This window comes from Peromyscus leucopus, chromosome X (genome assembly GCF_004664715.2).
Source record: "Peromyscus leucopus breed LL Stock chromosome X, UCI_PerLeu_2.1, whole genome shotgun sequence".
Lineage (NCBI taxonomy): Eukaryota > Metazoa > Chordata > Mammalia > Rodentia > Cricetidae > Peromyscus > Peromyscus leucopus.
In genome coordinates this window covers 55,530,762-55,548,075 of record NC_051083.1, presented here as the reverse complement: position 1 = coordinate 55,548,075, position 17,314 = coordinate 55,530,762, and the positions used below count along the sequence as shown (strand labels likewise).

The following is a 17,314-nucleotide window of genomic DNA, read 5'->3' as shown; positions in this document are numbered from 1 at the left end:
AATGGTTGTTTAATATTTAAGGGTGCAACTCTACCCTTTACGTGGTTTTAATTATGTATGGTCTGTTATGATATGATGTAGTAATAGTGGTGGTCAGACAAAGAAATACTAGAAAGACAAAAGGTGGAATAAATAATATTTTAATAAAGAAAAAAATAGTTTTTACTGAATTCATATTGCATTTATACAAATGCAATAAAATTTGTGAAAGAAATTAGAGTAAATCAGCAATCATCTCTAATTGCAGTATGGTTTGTTATTTTTCTATATGAGAACATTAGTTTACAATGGCTGACCAAAACCTAGGAACTGTTAACATGCACTAAAATATAAGTTTTATAAAGGTTTATGATTGAAGTTTAAACATACGTTACTTGCCAAATATTAACATATACATTAACATATTAGAACTTTAACACAATTTGAAGACCCTAATATAGCCCTTCCCTTTATCATACAAGGCAGTATATGATAAACGAATTTATATAATTTAATGAATCAAAATTCATGTTGCTCATAGAATTTATCTGGAAATAGACTTTGGAGAATATTAATAATATAAGGTTCTATTTATTATACTAGTCTTGTATAAAACACTTGGATGATAATCATGTTTTACTATGCAATGAAAATACACATTTATAAAATATGTTAACTTAATTATTTGTATCTTTTTACAAAACATTCTCACATGCCCCAGGATAGGATGATTGTAAACTAACTTCTATATTATGTACATTGCAAAGTTATTAGTATATAATTTATTAAATTATAATATAGCATAAGAAGTTTGCTCACTTCAAGAAAGTTAACTCTTATAGGCAATCTTTTCCCCTTTTAGTTAATCTAATGGTAATGTGATGAACTTTTCCTTCTTCTAACAAAGCCTACAATTTCAAGAACAAATATAACTTTCATATGAAGCTTTCTCAGACAACCCTTAGCCTTTGGTGATTCCCCTATAGTCTTAATTTTTTCAGCTCTTATTCTGTATTTTTCTATGTTCTGATTCATATATCTTATCTGCATCTGAATTCCTCAGAACTGTTTCTATTGGTGTCTTTTTTTAAATTTTAGTTACTGGTTACTGGCAATCGGACCCAGAGCCTTTATGCTTCTAGTATATGCTAGATTCCAACAGACCCTGAGACCTGTTTCTAATCTACTCTCTTCAATTTCCACCACAGTGATGGACACTGAGTAGAATCTAGAAAATAAAGGCTTAATAAAAGTCTCTGTAAATAAAATTTAAAAAAAAAAAAGCTTCATTCCAGAGTTTAGTGATCAAATTCCTTAACAGCACTTGCAAAACAAAATATTTTATCATGTGATTATGACAGTCTGTGTGAATTCTCTGGGATATGTGGTTACTATGTGGTCACATTCATGTCCATAGACGTCTTTTCCTTCAGATCTAATAGTATTTCAAACTATTAAGGTAGAATTCAAGACCTTTCTCAAACAGAAGCCACCTCTAAGTTTGAAATCAAGAGCACAGCAGATAATTCACACTAAGGTAGAAAACAATTTTTCCCTGGTATTGTACATTAAACACAAGAGCATCTCAGACACAAAAGCAATCAATACAAAGCATTTTACTTAAAACTATCAGAAAATTGGCAGTGTTAAATTGCTACATTTAAAATTGGCAGATTCACTAGCCAAAGTTACCTAATCACAAATGGCATCTACATCCTTGTTAAAGTTCTTTAGCTTAAAGGGGTTAGTGAAAACTAAATTTAGCTTTCCCATCCTTGTGCTCTTTCTCACTACTTCTTTTTAGATAAGAGACCTGAAATGGCTTAAAACTGTCAGGATGGAAGAGTGTGAAATAAAAGAACCCATCTTTCCTTGTCAGCCCACAGAAGTGCCTCACAATTAAAATTACACATCAATTCAAATTGAGTTCACTTTTGAAAAGGGTCAGTTGGGAATTTTCTCAGTCATCTGCTTTTTAAAAAGCAGTCTCACACCTCAAAATAACTATTGTCAAAACACCTTGTAACTTTAGAACCTTATCTAATCATGGTATCATGGTATCCAAACTCTCACTTCAGGTGCCTCATGCTAAAGTTTGGGGAAGTGACTATTTGCAACTGTAGCCTACTTTAAGATCACAGCTGTCCGTATTTTTATTAGGAGCATCTTAAGTTTCATGAACACATTTTTAAATGCAGAAGTGAGTCACTCTGGATGAAGAGTACTTTGTAAAATGTGTTCCCTCTATTGTCAATCATCGACTTTGTCTACTTCTCAAGTGTGGTGGTACTTCGGTTGTCAAGTAGAACATGTTACTAGTTTTGTCTTATTATCATGATTATTATTATTATTTAACACAACTAGTATCTGCCTAGTTTTACATGTTAGGAGTCAGGAGCTAGGCATATGGTTTGCAGAAGCTGATGACACACGAGTATAAAGAATACGGAAAATTAAGGCACCACTCACGCTATCTGGTCAATTCTTCAGTCATGAAGCAACAGCAATGTGGAGGATGGGCTCTTAACTAGCCTGAGGTCAGGTCAGACTGTCCCCGGAGACCAAGAGTCAGAGGCACAGTTAGAGCAAGGGGAAATGGGTGAACCGGGCACTAGGAGAATCTGTCTAGAAACCAGAGACCAAGGTGCATGACTGTACTCAGAATCATCAGCATCTAAAAAGCACTGCCAGGCCTTAATCACCGACACTATGTTTCTGGAAGCCAGGGTTGAGATCAGAAAGTGGTGCCTTTGAGAAGCAAAACTATCTGGAAGAAATTACTCGCGAGCAGATGCAGGAAGGGTGTCGGAAGCTTCTGAATGAGAAAGCAGAGCTTCGCTGACCTGCTGGGGCCCCAGAGACCCTTAAACCAGAAAACAGCTCCGGCACCAGGCGACTGCGGTGCCACTACTCACCCCTACTCTCCTAAGGTCTTGTTGTCGCCCTGCACCACACAGCCCCTGCGGAGGGGAAAACTTTCCCCCTCCCCCGCCGCTGAGGGTGGGATCCACCGGCGAGAGGAGGCGGCGTCGCAGCTGTCCAAGCAGGGCCAGAAAGGCGCTCGGTGCATGAGAAGCAGCTTGGTGCTTGTGCCTCTGGAGGCCACCAACTTCACCACCATCGACTTGGAGGGCCAGGAGGAAGCAAAGGCGGCAGGCCTTCGCCCAGCGGACCGAACTCTTCCCGGATACTAGGCCTGAGCTTGGGGCAGGATCGCCTGCCCTGGTCCCCTCAACAACAGGACCCCCAGGCTTAATTCCAATTTCGTGCCCCCCGCGACCACAGAACAGTGGCTGCTCCCTCTTGGGGCCACGGTCGCAGCTGCATCCTCGTGCTCCTCTTCCTCTGGCGCTGCTGCCTACACACACAGCCCCGGCGCAGTTACCACCGCGGCGCCTGGATCGCCGTTTCTTAGCAACCGCGCGCATGCGCCCCACCCCGCCGGGGACCACTGGTGCGGCTGTCTGAGCTCAAACCAGTTGGTCCGCGACCTAAAAAAAGTGAACAAAACTCCACTTCTTAGGTAGGCCCTAATGTCAAGGTCAGAGAATGGTGAGGAGAGGTCCGGGATGTTCTGAAATGGAGAGGCCTGGAGACTTAGGATGAGATCCACTAGCATATAGCCATCTGAGCTATAGAGAATGTGTTTTGATTGGTTTTCATGCAGTCTTTTCTCATACTTCTACCAGAGTGATCTTTATAAAAGTCCCATCTCTCACTTGCCTCTGGTTAGGAGAATGGGTTTTGGAAATAAAACCAAATTTGTATTTCTGCTCTTTTCCTTGGGCTAGATAACTAATCTCTCTAAATGCGTTTCTTCATCTGTAAAATGAGAAATATGGTGGTGTCCACTGAATACTTACAAGGATGAAGAGAAAAAGTGTGTAAAGCACTTAACATACATAACCTACTGTGACACAGAGCTATTTGTCAATGGCTCATCACTGTGTACAAGACAAGACAAAGTACACATCCTGATTGAACATTCCAGCTTAACAAAGTCCTCCAAGTGTAGTCTGATTTAATTCTAACACCAGGCTTTAGTCACCCAGCTGTAGACCAATTTTGCAGTTTCTCAGATTGAAATGTATAAAAAATCACAGGCTGCTGGAACACTGAGGGCCTTTGATGAGGTACAAGAACATCTGGCCAGTGGGTGCACTTGAGTGCCTCGGGCTCGCTGGTTAACAACTCACAGAATAAACTCATGCCATTTTGCTGCATGGTGGAACAGGGAGCAAGCTCGGTGCCCAGAAGCCCCGATCCACTTGTCTGCAGTTGGATTCTATACTTGACCTTGAATAGAATGTCTGAAACACCTCAGTTTGTCCTAGTATGCTGGGCCAATCTGCGTGGTGGTGGAAGAAAAGCCAAGAGGCCAACTTTTGTAGGAAAACAGTATTATTAGGGGTGTGATGCTGTTGTTTTGGACAAATGGAAAGAAATATGGAAGAATTAGGATTGTTGGAGGGAAAACTTGCTGAGGGATGAGTAGTTAAGAGGTGATCCCTGCAGAATCACAACTGCAGTAATATCATCGCAAGCACATCTGAATGCATAGATTTAAGTAATTAGGGTTGACAATTCAAATAGTTACCCACCTGGAATTGTTATGCATGTGTCAATCAACGGGAGGTGCATTCTCCAAAAGTAGTGTTGGGCTGTTTGGCTTTCTTAGACGCAGCCTGTTTAGGCACTGTCATGTAGTGTGGAAGACTGCAGTGCAGCAGCGCTGAAGAACAACAGTTCGGGCCCAGGGAGCACGGGACACTAAGAGTGGGGGAGACCCGAATGTTGAACCAATTACATTCTGTTGTTGTCGAATCCTGAGCTGTTTATAAAGGGAACCAGCTGGCTTGGTGCAGCCAGCTTTCTGGGCAGGTGAACCACATTCATTCTTACTGTAAATTCTATATGCTGCTTCCAAAGGTGGTGATTTACAAGCAGGCATGTCCTAGATGGTCTGTATTTTGGAATCTGGTGCCCAATCTATATCCTTTACCAGAGCTTACCCACCTCGTTCAGCTGCCTAGTCTTTCCCATGGGAAAAGTAATCCACTGTTTTAACAAAGTTAACCCTCTCTACCCTAGTGGCCCTCTGTGGATATACTGTAGGATTCTCTTGCTCAGTAGCAAGGTGGCAGCTCAGCTTTCATTTTAAGAAAGCGGAGGTTAAGGGCATTGCATTAATATTGCTTCAACTCCAACATTTTTTTTCTTGTGAAATTAAAGGAAAGATCTTTATTGGCCAACCATTTCCTTTCCCCTTGCTATTGACATATTCGTATTCTTTCTGTGTCCACTGGCTGAAAATGTTTGTGTTTGTTCATTTGACTAATGGTATGGATCTGTTTCTCTATGGTTAGACTTTTAATGTTTTAAAATGTATTTTATTAATATGGACTAGATGTCTCTCTCTAGCAATACAAGGTACTTTCTAAGCTATTAAGGAAGGGTTTGCATCCCTGTGTGAGATAAAGTGATGGTTGTTTAAAAAAATTTCTTTTGGTCTGCAAGGATATTTTGTGTTCGAAAAAGATGGATGGGTGAGATAAATTGGCATTCTTGTGCTAAAAGTTGCTTTTATTGTCAGTTGTGTAATAAATATGGAATATACTGTGATAGCAAAAAAGAAATGTATAAAATGACTATGTACATTTCCTGTGTTCATCTAGAAAATAAGTGTGAACTCATGAACATTTGGTGATCTTTCCCAAGCCACATGTTAGTGTTAAAATACTAAGAACTGACATGTAAGCAGTGGCTATACAAAAAACATTTTTGTGTCATTTTCTGATGGCTATTGATCTTATTAAAATAGGGCTTAAAATTTCTGATGTATGTAATTATAAGACTAACCATGTAATTAATTCTGAACATAATACAATGTATTAACAATATGTACATATTTACAAAATGTAGTCTGCTGAATGACAATGTAATGAAAGATTTAAACATTTTAGAAAGTATAAATATAACTATGCCATGCTAAAAGAACTTTACAAAATCCTAAAGTGTTAATGAAATATAAGTCTCAAATGGACCATAAATTTAAAATGAAGCTTTGTGGTAACCAGATAGCCAGGAAATATTAAGGAAAGATGAGTATTTTCACTGGGGTTTAGACACTGAATTGTATTCATTTGGTCACATGATACATTGGTAAAGAAATAACTCCTATCAGCAAACAGACCTGTCTACACAAATATTGTAAAGAAAGAAGGCTGATTTACTGAGTAAACACAAAAAAAGTACATGCAGATAGGTAGCATTCAAGGCACTGCAAATTTAAGATGTAAATTCACTTGGGATTTGAGGTAGATGTTTGCTCAAATAATTGACTTACTCTAAAAAATAGTAAAAACATCTCCAGAGTGATACTACACATATTCTTGAGTGGTTACACATTGAAATGGAGTCCTATTGTAAGTTTAAAGATATATGTTTACATTGCAAGGGTAAATATGCTAGAGACTGGGAGTTTGCAATCCTTGGAAACATTTATCCACATTTTAAAAGGTAAAGAAAGTATAAAGGTCCATTATGTCCACTAATGAGACTTTGCAAAGCTAAGAGGCAATAGTCGTCTTGCTCTTTTATTCACCTTTAGAGTTACAAATCAATGACTTTTTTTTATAGACAAACCCTGTGTTGACACAGTAGACGTACATAGTAGACCAAGAAGAAATTATTCATAAACATATAAATTCATGCTAGAGTTACAATTGTTCTGTATGTTGACAGATGAGTGTGAGACTGTCAAAACAAATAAAAATTCTATGCAAAGGAAAAGGTATGTGAAAGTAAACAATATAGTCAGTGAAAAGTAGGGGAGTTTATTAATTACTTTTATATTGCTGTGATAAAATACCATAACCAAGACAATTTATGGGGAGAATGCTCAAATTTTGAGCATTCAGTTCCAGGGGTTTAAAGTCTATGATGGTGGAGAAGCATGGCAACAAGCTGCATACGTGGCTGCTGGAAGAACCAACTGAGAGTTTACATTTTGTACCACAATCACGAAGCAGAGGAAAAAGTAACTGGAAATGGCATAGAATCTTTAAATTTTCAAAGCTTGCCTCCAGTGACATACTTCCTCCAAAAAGACTACACCTCCTGAGTTTCCCCAAACAACAGCACCATACATGAACATACAGGAACATTCTCACTCAAACCAGATAGATATTTTGACTAAAATCTATTCTGTCCATATTATGATCAGAACAGAATAATTGTGTAACAGAATTGAGTACAGACAAGCTAGATTTGAAACAGATTGTGTAATGTCTGTGTGCCATATTAAAGACTTTGGAAATTTTTCTCTATCTGAGGGATAATTATAGTTTTAAAGAAAAAATCATGCTACTCATTTAAAAATGGTAAAAAGCAACAACAAAAGAGAATTTATTCAAGAAGGACTACTTCAATGGAAGATTACAGTAGGGCATAGAAATTGGGCTCAATTATGACATGGAAAAATGAGCACATATAACCAAGATGCAAGATGGAGGTGAGTGGATGGTAAATGGCCAAGAGAATTCTTGTTACTCATTGGGGCATTGGAGGAAGATCAGAATGATGAGATATCAAATGTGTAATCGAATCAGATATTCAGGGTCATCCTGGCTTACATGATTTTATTTTATTTTATTTTATTCTGACCTGTGAAGTAAAGGGTAATTCTTGGAATCCCAAACATTTCAGCCCTGTGTTTGCAGTAGTGCATTTCTATTCATTGTTTTCATTCCAGCTCTTCTGAGGAAGCTCACTCTGACCGTTGGATACAAATACATGTCCTCAAATACTTAGGGTCCTTTCTCAGTGTTACTTTTTAATTCTTTTACTTTCTCCTTGGAAGCCACTCCCCAAGAAATTTTCCTTAGCTATCATTCTAAACTTTAACCATTCTTCACTGTAAACATGTGACTTTATTTGTTACCTTTCAAACCCACCAGCAAAATTCATTCTCTAGCTTTAAAAAAAATTGAAACTAGAAGGAATTTTCTAACCTATAATTCATATATGCTCCTATGTTACATCTTTATTTTGTCCAGTTTCACATTGACTGAATACAGCTAAATCTCCCAACTGAGTTTGATCGCTGTCTCACTCAGCCCCTCAAAATTCTTACCTTATTCATTCCCTTTCTGTAGTAATGTGATATTACAAAAATATCTCTTACATTATGAAAGACTGAAACTTTTGCTGAGCCCCACAGCCAAAGATATTATTACACCTTAAATGTTACTTAAGACTGAATGACAGTCTACTGTGTACTCAAACGGTTTAACTTGCCTTTAAAAGAACAAGCAACCTTAGTTGCCTTACACTTCTATGTAATCTAGATTAACAACCTAAGATAATGCATAACTACAATCTTAAGTTATGTACTCTTCCATGCCTCTGGCCCAAAGTAATGCATGTGTATCATTTGCTGAAAACAACAAATACAGAAGTTGAAAGCAATTTCCTAAATCTACCATAAAGGTTGAAAGCATCCATTTATGGATACTGGTTAGTAAACAATGATGTTTGTTGTCTGTGTTATTTGGGATGGGTCAGATCCAGTGATTTAATCCCTTGTGAAACTCGGTAAAGTAGTTCTGTAATATATCCCATTCTTTCCCCATGTGATACTTTTCATGCTATTCAATAAAGATGTAGTGAAGTCCTTTGTTAGGGACTGATATCACTCATACAAACAGATGCATACAACTCATACAACAGACACAGAGACACCCTGTGTAGACACACACAGGGACAGAAACATGGGGATAAACAGATTCGTAAGATAGCTTTCAGACAAACAGAGATTCATGATCATACAACAGACAGTGGACAGTAAACCCATGGATCATAAAGTAGAGAATTCAGCTCTGAACTTACTCTTGGTTGAAATGACCCCAAGAGAGGTGCTTTTATTCCTTTCCTTAATGTGACAACAATGCATTATTGGTGACTTGGAGTTAATCACTAATGTGTATAATATAATCCATGCACCTTTTTCTCCACAATATTTTACATCTCTGCATCTCAACCAAATCATTTTCCTAGCTTATAAACATGCTCAGTGCAAGTATAATCTTGAAAGAAATACTCTCCTTTTATCCTGGATATTGCTCTCATCTCCTACAATGCCTTATGTTACCTTACCAACTTTTCTCCTTATCTAGAGATCAGAGTAGTCCTATGTGGATCCATCTTCCTGTTAGATATTCTCAACTTTTTGTACACAGACATTCAAGTTCAATTAGATCAAATTCAACATGAACTTTTCATCTCTTCATAATAATGTGCTCTTTTTCTTTCTTATAGTAAGTTCCCAAAACAACCCCCCAAAGGAAATTCCAGTATCATCACATAATTATTTCACCTTTACACAAAAAGCAGTAAGATTATGTCCATTTTAGGCGGGGTGATGGTAGCTCACACCTTTAATCCCAGCACTTGGGAGACAGAGGCAGGAGGATCTCTGTGAGTTTGAGGCCAGCCTGGCCTACAGAGCTAGTTCTAGGACAGCTAAGGCTGTTACACAGAGAAGCCCTGTCTAAAAAAAAAAAAAAAAAAATTACAACCGTTTTATATAAATGAAGCCAGCATGTCTATACTTTTCCTGAAAAGTAGACTAAAAATATGTTCAAACATCATTAATTCAGCTACAGCCCAGGATATGTAGTGAGTTTAATCCAGCCCAAGCAATATTATAGCAAGACATTGTCTCAAAGTGTGAAAAAATTAAGGCCTATACTTGTCCAGATATCCTGAGAGAGTATGAGTAAACAAGGTAGAAGAAAGGGACAAATTTGTCCTGCATAATATTTCAAAGAGAAAGTGTTTCCTTTTAATTTTTACTTTTTCCTTTCTAATGATCATAAAAGTGAAAATGACAAAGTGCTATCAGGAAACAGGGAAACGATAGAGGCTAGACACAATTAAACAAAATAAGAGAAAGAGTGGAGAAGAATGCTGTAGAGAAGAGACGAAAAATATAAAGTGGAAAAAAAGGTTTACAAACAGTGCAAAATGGCTAAACACAATCAGGTAAAAGTAAGAAAAGGAAAAAAAGAAAGGTGTGAAACTACTAAAAATAAAGTCAAAATAATAAATGCATATAAGTTGGAAAGGAAGAAAACTGGAAGGGGGAAACAGTGAAAGAATTGTGTAAGCAAAATTAGGTCAGTATATATGAAGGAATATATGAGCATATCAAACAAACTTAAAAGAAAAAATTAAATACAATGAAATAAAAATCTGTAAAGGAGTGAGGAATTACAAGAAACTTTAAAAAGGTAATATACTGGAGCAGCTTCTTTGTGGGGCCTCAAAAATTGAAGATGGAGCCTGGAGAGATGACTCAGCAGTTAAGAGAACAGGCTGTGCTTCCAGAGGACTTAGGTTCAATTCCCAGCACCCATATGCCACCTCACAACCATTGTAACTCTAATATCCCATGGTAAGCAAACATATATGCGGGCAAAACATCCATACACGTAAAGACTATAAAAATAATGAATATGGCCCATTCTACTCATGAGAACAGGATCAATTGAATTCATAGACTCTTGAGTTCTCTTTGTTTTATGCTTTTGTTGAGTTTACATTGGATCAATATCTCACATCTGCCAATTGTTTTCACGATAGTTGTTTTCCTTTGTGTACCAGGGGCCTCTATTGGCCACACTTAATATTTGCATTGTATGTAGTGGACAGATTCTTCCCCCAACTCCCATGACTTTCCAGATGGTACTCCCATTTTAGCTCCCAGATGTATTGAATGTGTAAGAAGCAGCCACAGCAATCAAATGGGTATAGGCAGAGAACCTGTCTTCATACTTCTAAGACATCCTGAGTATTAATTATCTTGATGGAAGAATGAAGCTGTGGGTATCATGTACATTTCTGTAAATTCAGAATCCTTGGGCTCTGTGGTAGTGAAAAACAGATAGGTAACTCTAGATTTGATCCATCATTGGCTTCAGGCTCAGAGATATCAAACTCCAGTTAACAGGTTGATAAGATCTGTTTATATGCATGGAAAGCAGGGCTCTGTCCCTCACACTTCTTAGCTGAATTCATCCTATCACCTAAACCCTTTTGCTAATCTACTTAGTTGCTCTTGCTATGCACAGCTACCTCTCTGAGACTTCCCTCACCTGAAGAATGTGACATGCCAAATTGAGGCTCCCTCTCTGGGCCTTTGCTCACCCAAGGGTTGTGGCACACCAAATTGAGGCTTCTTCACCTGTGGATGTTTCCTGACTTCAGGCCTCTGAGGTACTTCAGCTTTTAACAATAGGTTCTCTCTCAAGACAGTGCCCAGATGCTTCCCTCTAAGTCACATAATGTGACAAAATAGTTGCATCTCGCCAATGGTACCTTGTCCTCTGGAGGAATTACTGTTTCATCAAAACCACAGCTGACTTTACAAGCCAATAGGGTTGTGGGCTTATTCTGACGGTAGGACTGCCCAACTTTTTTCTGGGTTATCTCTTGGAAGTGGCTTCTGGTTTCCATTCCTATATCAGCGAACCCTTCATGTAAACCTGTGTTAAGTTTATTTCTTTACTAGCTCACACAGAGGCAGCCTCTAGTCTGCCATCTTACCCAGAAATTTAGAAGTTCAAGATCTCGAGACATAAGACTAGTTCGGCCAATGCCTTTATTATGCTTTGCTTATTCTTACCACATGACAACAGAATCATTTTACATGAGACTGGCATCTTATCCATTATTGCGCTCCAACATTTTTGGATGTCTTGAATTTAGTAGATATTATATAATATCTTGATATTATAGGGTAACTTGTTAAAATGGGTCAAAGTGACCTGACCTGTTCTGTAATCTTCAGTATACATATATTAAAACCCTTTGTAAATTGCACTTCCCATTAAGCATGCATGTGATTCATCTTTTTCTTAAATAATGCCTTTAAACACAGGATTATCTTTATAAGTCCTGTCTTCATGAAAAGGGATAAACCACTAGATAATCTGAGTCCTATTTCTAATGTTTTCTAGGACTGAATTCTTGGCATTTTTTTCCTTTGTGACAATATGAAAATGAATTTTCATTCCCACTAAAATATTAATTGATAGCAGAGGAAGGCAGCACAGACACATGAGACAGAGAGAAACCATATGGAGATTTTAATTTGCTGACAATTATCTACAAAGTAGATACCCAAGCATGTAATAAAGTTGGCAATGTATAGCCATTATTCACAATTAGAAGCTGTTTAAGGCATTCATTTATTCTAGCAAGTATAAAAACAGACTAAAATCATAAACAGTATAATACATTGAAAATGATAATCTTTATTAAATGAAATTATAACATTTATTCCATAATTGTATGCAGCTTGCAAGCTGTAATTCCTTTATTATAAATTAAGTTCACTTTTATTGGTAAGAATAAAATTAACAGTAATTGAATGCCTACTATGTGTTATGTACACAAGGACCATGTCAATATCTCATTACATCCTGGAGAACTCTTATAAGTTACTTTTATAGATTATGGAGCTGAGCTCTGGAGACACAAAATTATTTTCCCTACATTCTAACCACAAAATACATATGTGAATGTTTAGGCTCAATTTTGTTTGGTGGAACAAATAGTTCTAGACTCTACCAGAGTTTCTGATGCAATACATATAGAATGGAGTTGAGAATTTGTATTCTACCAGTGTTCGATTATGCTGATGTTCCTGTTCTGGCAATCATATTACCAAAACCATTGCTTCCAGGAATCTAAGTATGAATGACCTTAAGCCACTTCATGTGGGGCATTCTAACCAGGGGAACAAGGCTCATTGTTGTGTGACAGATGAATTACAGTTTCTCAGTGTCCTAAGAATGGTCAGGTAGAACCTGTATAAACTGAATAAATTTTGATTCATAATAGTCTTGTTATTTATTTATATAGTGTATGATATAAATGTTATTTCATATGACTGACGAGCACTGATCTAGTTCATCTGGTCATTTGATGTCTGAAGCTTTACCACAAAAACTATCTAACAGATGTTTACATGGTTTCTGCTTTAATGCCTCCAGAAATGGGGAGCTCATTCACCTGTGAAGGATTCAGTCTTATTTTTAGACTGCTTTAACCTGAATATTAGAAAACTCTTCCTCTAGAGTTGGAGGAAGGGAGTGTAGAAGAGAAAATACCTAAATTATAGCTTGTCAGTTCAAATTGCAGAAAGTTTACATGATTTTTTTGAGCATGTCCATCATTTACTTCAGGAACGTTATTTTTAGTGCTTACCAAATTATCCCTGAAATCTAACAACTGGAAACAGATCACATTTGTTATCTCACCATTTATCTGGGTCAGAAGTCTAGATACAGCTTAGGCCCTCTGTTTCTGTAACTCTCTCAGGCCCTTGCATGTCTTTTTGTATTGGTTGGGCTATACATATTTTGAGGCTTAATTTTTCAAAATTCTGCTTCCAAGTCCATATTGTTGTTAGCATGATTCAAGCGCTTATAAACTGCTTAACTGGGGCTACCTTAGTTCCTTACGCATTATTGAGCAAAGGCTGCCCTCTGTTCTTTGCCAAATGAACCCAATCTGAAATTAATTTTATCTAAGCTGGAGAACTAGAAAGTGATTAGAGAGACTCTAGCAGCAAAAGGAAATCATGATCTTTGGTAACCTCATCTTAGTCATGATTTCCCATGATTTTTACCACATTCTTAGAAGCAAGCTAATAAGTCTAACCCACATTCAAGGAGGTGATTACACAAAGAAATGAATACTAGGAAGCAGGTTAGTCTATTTACTAAACTACATCCCTTGATAATTCTTGAAGTTATACCTGGAACATCCTCAAAGAGGTAGGCTTTCAACGCCTTGAATTAAACTGTACAAAGACCAAGTTGCAGGTTATAGCCTAAGATGGCAGGTAGCAGACACTTTAGCTTCTTAACACAGCATCTGTTTTTCTATTTTTCCTTGCTAGCAGATATTTGATTTTATTCAAGGCAGCGATACATCCAGCTCAGTGTCATTGCTCCCTTTACAGCTAGGGATGGCCATATGGCCAGTTCTGGTCATTAAATGTGAGAAATTTTTATAGGCATTTCTAAGAATGCTTTATTGTTCTGCCACAAATGTGAATATTATGGCTAGAGTTGAAACAGCCATATTGTAACCATGTGGGTAAGGTCATTGCATCTGACCCTGGTATGATTGAGTTAGTCAAGCAACAGCAAAATGAGAAGACTCCTTATTTAAGCCAGTATAGTTGGATTTCTTGTTTGTTACTGCTGAAAACATGCCTGCTAGGTACAGTTCCAACACAGGCAGACTAGAACTTCCATTTTATTTTATTTTTTATTAATATCTTTATTTAGCACATGAAACAATGGGTTTCATTGTGACATTTTCATATATATACATATAGAGAGCTAGAAAATCATGTTTAGACCCTATTTATTTCCCTATCCTTCCCTATCGCTCCTTCTCTTCTCACTGGTACCCTTTCAACACCTAAATAGTCCTTCTACTTTCATGTCACATATAAACATACATACATTATTAAATATAGGTTCATATGTAAGAGAAAACCTTCAATGAGTTTGTCTTTCTTGTCCAGAGGCATTATTCTCCGTGTTCCTTTCTCCTGGTAAACTTCTTTCTACCCTTACATAGTCTTCCTTCTATTTTAATATCAGGCACATACACGCTCATATGAGAGAAAATATGGAAGACATGATATTTATCTTTGATTCTGGACTGTTTCACTTAAGATGATGATCTAGCTTCTGGCAAATGACATAATTTCATTCTTGCTTATGGCTAAATAAAACTCCATTGAGTGTATATAACACAGTATTTAATCTACTGTATTAATGAACATATAGGTTGATTCCATATACATATATGATCAAGCATCTCAGTGGTATACTGACTTAGATTCTTTCAAATATATACCCAGGAGTGTTATAGTTGGAGTATAAGGTATTTCTGTTTTAGGGTTTTTTTTTATGAATCCATATATTGATTATATCATAGGATCTATTTTTGAATAGACATGATTAGATATTGACACTCTGATAAATAAGCAGAGGATAAATAAGAAATAGAGTATGTCCTGTAATCCAAGATTTTGGGAGGCTGAAGAACGAGGATTATGGTTTAGAGGTGGCCAATTTATCTTAACAACAGCAACAAAAATTAAGAAACAGTAGAATTGTCGGTGGGTGAGTCTACAACGAGTGACCCTGGCAGCCCTGAAAGCTACCATTCTCCACTTGGAGCCCACTATGCCAGCTTTGAGATGTGTTTCTTGTTCAGTGACAGGCACAAGGTCCAGATGTGTCGGCAGCTGTGGCTATGGCTGGCAGAGGCACAGCAGACATTGGGCTTGCTTATCGCAGATGAACAGATACAGGAGATGAAGTCAAACCTGAACAATGAAGAGAAACCTCTGTAGCACAATGTGATGGCTCATATTCGGCCACTAGTGTCTGAGAGCTGCGGGAACCATTCATCTTGGTGCCATCTCCTGTTACATTGGAGACAATACAGACTTGATTATTCTGAGAAATACATTTGATTTGCTTTTGCCAAAGCTTGCTAGAGTGATCTCAAGGCTTTGCTTACTTTGCTAAGGAAAGTGCTGATCTGCTCACCTTAGGTTTCACATATTTTCAGCCTGCTCAGCATGCCACGCATGGAAAATGTTGCTGCCTTTGGATTCAAAATCTCTGCTTGGATCTCCAGAACTTGAAGTGTATCTGTGATGAGCTGCATTTCCGGAGAGTGAAGGGCACCACTGGCACTCAGGCCAACTTTTTGCAGCTCTTCAAGGGAGATCACTGGAAGGCAGAGCAGCTGGATAAGATGGTGACAGAAAAAGGCAGGGTTTAAGAGCTTTCATCATCACAGGACAGACCTATACATGAAAATAAGCATTGAAATGCTATCTGTGCTGGTTATCTTAGGGGCATTAGTATACAAGATTTGCATTTACATAAGCCTCCTGGCAAACCTGAAGGAGATGGAGGAGCCCTTGGAGAAACAATAGATTGGCTCGAGTTCGATGCCATACAAGTGGAACCACTAGCCTGACACCTGATGAACCTTATCACGGACCCACTACAGACAGCTTCTATGTGGTGGTTTGAACACACTCTGGATAATAGTGCAACCAATGGATCTGTTTAGCAGAAGCATTTCCCACTGCAGATACTCAAAGCACCCTAAATACTAAATGTCCTAGATACAAAATACATTATAGAACATTTCTGAAGAATTGATGGTGTACCCCAGAGTAATTGAACAGTGCATTTGGCAAGAGCTGCCTTTCGTGGCCATAGAGAACATTATTATGGCTACAGTCAAAGCTGGGAGCAGCCAACAAGATTGTCATGAAAAAATGAGAGTGCTTTCCCAGCAGGCAGCTGCCGTAGTTAAGCAGGAAGGAACCTCCTAGAGCAGATTTGGGCAGATGCCTACTTCAGCCCCATTCACTCAGAGTTGGAACATTTATTGGACCCCTCTTCTTTTACTGGCCAAGCACCCCAGTAGGCCTACAGATTCATAGAAGAACTGCATCCTTGTTCAAACTATGGAAATGTAATGGAGGTGAAAGCAGAGCTATGTCTGTAGAGAAAAAAAATTAAGGAAGAATTATTGAGACTTTACTAATTATATTGTTGAGAAAAAATGAAAGAAAGAAAGAGTAGAATTGTGGAGCAGATATTTCAAGTGTAAGAATGTCAGTTAAAGAAATCAAAATGTTTTAGAGTCCATTAGTACATGATTAAGTTCTTAAAGCTGGCAAACATGGGACTCTATCATTACAACAGCTACCCTTTTATTTGAATCAATAGCTTTCTTTTTAAAGTAATGCAAAATTTTATCAATTCTTTGAGAATCGCATGCAATATCTCTTGGCCATATTCACCCTACTCCTCCCCACAGCTCTTTCCAGTTCCATCCCTCCTCTATTTCCCTCCATCAAATTTGTGTCCTTTTTTTTTTAATTTCAGAAGACAGTATCTCACAGCTGATGTCCTCCTCCTCTGGTCCTTACAATCTTTCAGCATCATCTTCTCCAATGTTCCACAAGCCTTACGTGTAGATGTGTCAGTTGGGGCTGGACACCCCACGGTCAGTTGTTCCCTGCATTTGACCAACTGTGAAATTTTGTGATGATCCCAGTCTACTGTAAGAAAGAAGCTTCTTTGATAATGTGAGAGTGTCATTTATCTGTGGATATGAGGACAAGAATTTAGAATACATTTAAGAAATATGCTGGTTTAGGAAAGTGGAATTAGTAGGTTCTCGAGGTTCCATGGACTTCATCAACCACAAGCAT

At 37.8% G+C, this 17,314-nt stretch overlaps 1 pseudogene; it reads left to right on the top strand.

Annotated features, from left to right (window-relative positions):
- The first annotated feature begins 7,479 nt into the window (after positions 1-7,479).
- On the top strand, positions 7,480-16,602 carry LOC114706493 (annotated as a pseudogene).
- The last annotated feature ends 712 nt before the right edge of the window (positions 16,603-17,314 follow it).